A 2,938-nucleotide genomic window follows, 5' to 3' on the forward strand; every position below is an offset into this window, starting at 1 on the left:
TGCAAGGTGGAGCAGTAACCAGCAAAGAGGGCTGACAGCAATTCAGTAGCCAGGGGAATGGTCCTTCAGTGCTTATGGGATGATGAGGAAAGACGTGGGCCATACTGCGCTGATCCTATAACACCCTGTGAATGCTCTGAAAGGGACATCTGCTGAGCTAAATCTTGGATTTAGTTTTAATCCATGTGGCTTCCTCTGCATTTATCTAGGGCTTTCAAACAGACCGGAAAGGCTTGGTGCTGACCAAGGAAGAAAAGAGGTCATTCAGTAAATGTCTTCATATCCATGTATCACATGCACAGAGAACTGACTTGGTGATTCTACGAAATACCCAAACACATGCCTGCAGAGCTTTCCACAGGGCTCACCAGTGTGGGCTGCAGCCAACCACAAGAAAAACAGAGGTTTCTCCATTACCAAAGGGCAAAGGGCTAAAATGCAACCTTCTCGGTGGCGAGGCAGCAGATTCTCCTAAGAGAACACCTCTCCTAAGATTCTCTACTAAGATTCTCCTAAGAAAACACCTCTGCCATGGACAGTGATGAGGTGATGACTGATCTAAAATGATGTCTCTCCACCCAGATTAGATCCTCACTTACAGACCAAAACCTCAACCAGTTTGTTTTCACAGTCCTAAAGCTTCCAGAAGATATACAGAAGCAAAATATCACTTAGATGAAGAGCCCTCACGCAACAAATTGTGATACACAGTCCCAGGCCAACTGCATGCAACTAGCAGTCCATCAATTTTTTCATTCTGTCAACAGCTGTTACAGGGTGAAAGGGCAACATAAATGGAGAGCTTAATCTGTAAGAAATCACAATCAGAGGAAGCGAAGGTTAAATCTGTTCGATGCATTACCAACTTCATTATTTTAAATGCACAGGCACAAATCTGTTCTGATTTTAGGAGGCACAGGAATTTACTTCATTGTTCACATGTGCAGTGAGTAGCAGGTAGCAGAGAAGAATTTTTTTTCTTCAGAAGAATAAACCTGCCTCTGATCCTGTAAAAAGCTGTGCTCACTTGAGTAACAAGTGCTTCTGAAAAAACAATATTTATAAATCTTACAGTGTAGTTCTGCCACAGGCTGCAGAGCTTTTCTCCTCGATTTCTTACAGGTAAAATAAAAAAGGGCTTTTTTACTACCTTGTAATTCATTTGAGGCATGATCCTAGTGCAAAGAAGTGCTTGTGCTTTATACCAACTAAACATAGAAAACTTTTGGAGGGAAGGTACAGTTTTAACTCATTAATCACCTCACATTAAAAGCAAAAGCTAAATTACCGCTATTCTTACCATGCATTCTTTACCACGTAATCCAGCCAAGGTAGGAACAAGCTGCCGGGTGTTAAAAACAATTCCCAGAAAACTCCTTCTATTTCCCCTTTAAAAGGGTTCAGAACCAGAACCCTCAACATGAGTCTGTATTCCACACTCTACTCTAAAATAAACTTCATAGTGGCTCAAAACCTTGCAAATATTTATGAGATAAGTTTGTTTCCTATCAGATCCATTTACATCTTCGCCAAAAGCAAAGTTTTTGAGAACCAAAAATACCAGTTCAATTTTCTGCTAATGAAATGGAAAGAGGAATTCCCAGCTGCTTCTCTGCAACTGAAGGAATTGCCATGGTGCCTTAGGCCACTTTAAATATTTAATGAACAATTAAAAGCTAGTAAAATATGGCTTTAGTTAAACTTATTTTAACTTCCCTCTTTGGGATGTACTCAAAACTACCCCAATTCCATTGACACGCTGGAGGAAAGGAACATTAAAACATAAAGCTGCACTGCAAATTCAAGGCAAGCTCAAATGCAAGGAAGTGCCACCATTAAGGTTAGCCTAGAAATTTGGCTCAGAACTCAGTTTATACCAGCCCTGATTAAAAGGGTTTTTTTCTTGTTGTTTGTTTTGTTTTTTGATAAAACTGTCTCTCAGCTGTAAAAAATGGTGGTGACTAAAAGCTCAGCTGCTAACACCGCTGGAATAGATTTATAGCATGGAAATGGGTTGACAAGCAGCAAGTGACTGATGGTGCAAGCTACAAGGATCTGGCACCTCCTTACCACATGGAGTGCAGCTCTCTGCATATGCAAAGAGCACTGACAGTCACTGACTTACAAAAAAAATGAATGAAACTCCAAAACAGATCTGTGAGGCACAAGTCAGACCTATTCCTTTAACACCAACAAGCCTTTCTCCAACACCACTGCATTTAGGTCACACACAAACAGAAAAGCAAAGCACAGCAATGTTGAACAGACTTTGTTAAGGTCAAAATACAAATGAACTGGAGAAAGGAGGGAAAAAAATAAAGAGATAAGATAAGGACTAGTAACTTCACAGAGCTCTGACTACTAATGTGCATTACTCATGCACAGGGTTTGCTAGAATATTCTTTCCCCTTCTTCGCTGGTAACAACAACTACAATCACCTCTTAAATCACTTAGTTCTTAATGAAAAAGGCCTGGAAGTTGTATTTTTTTTTGGTTGTTTTTATTTCTGGCTCCTCTGTTTTAATGTAATTGCAGCTATTTAATATGTTGTTTTCTACTTAGATCAGATCTGAAGGGCTTTGTGTTAGTTAGAGAATCTAATATAGCCAAGACATTTCTTGGCGGGCTGCATGCCTTTTATTTTTTAATTAAAAATAAATAAATAAATACATCTTGCTCAAATCCCCATTGTCTGACCATTCAGATGCCTACTTATTTTTTTACCCCAAAGAGCATTTCAAAGCATTTCTTGCCCATGAACACAAGCTGAAAAACTCCAGTACCCAATATACTGCAATAGTTTAAAAAAAAAAAAAAAAAAGTCCCAAAGAGCTTGCTTGTTATCCAAGGAAATGATGCATTTGGGGTGTGTGTGTATGTGTGTGTGAAAGAGAGAATCATGATAGCATACTTGTCACGGGGAGTGGTTTGCATATT

This window comes from Cygnus atratus, chromosome 4 (assembly GCF_013377495.2).
Source record: "Cygnus atratus isolate AKBS03 ecotype Queensland, Australia chromosome 4, CAtr_DNAZoo_HiC_assembly, whole genome shotgun sequence".
NCBI lineage: Eukaryota > Metazoa > Chordata > Aves > Anseriformes > Anatidae > Cygnus > Cygnus atratus.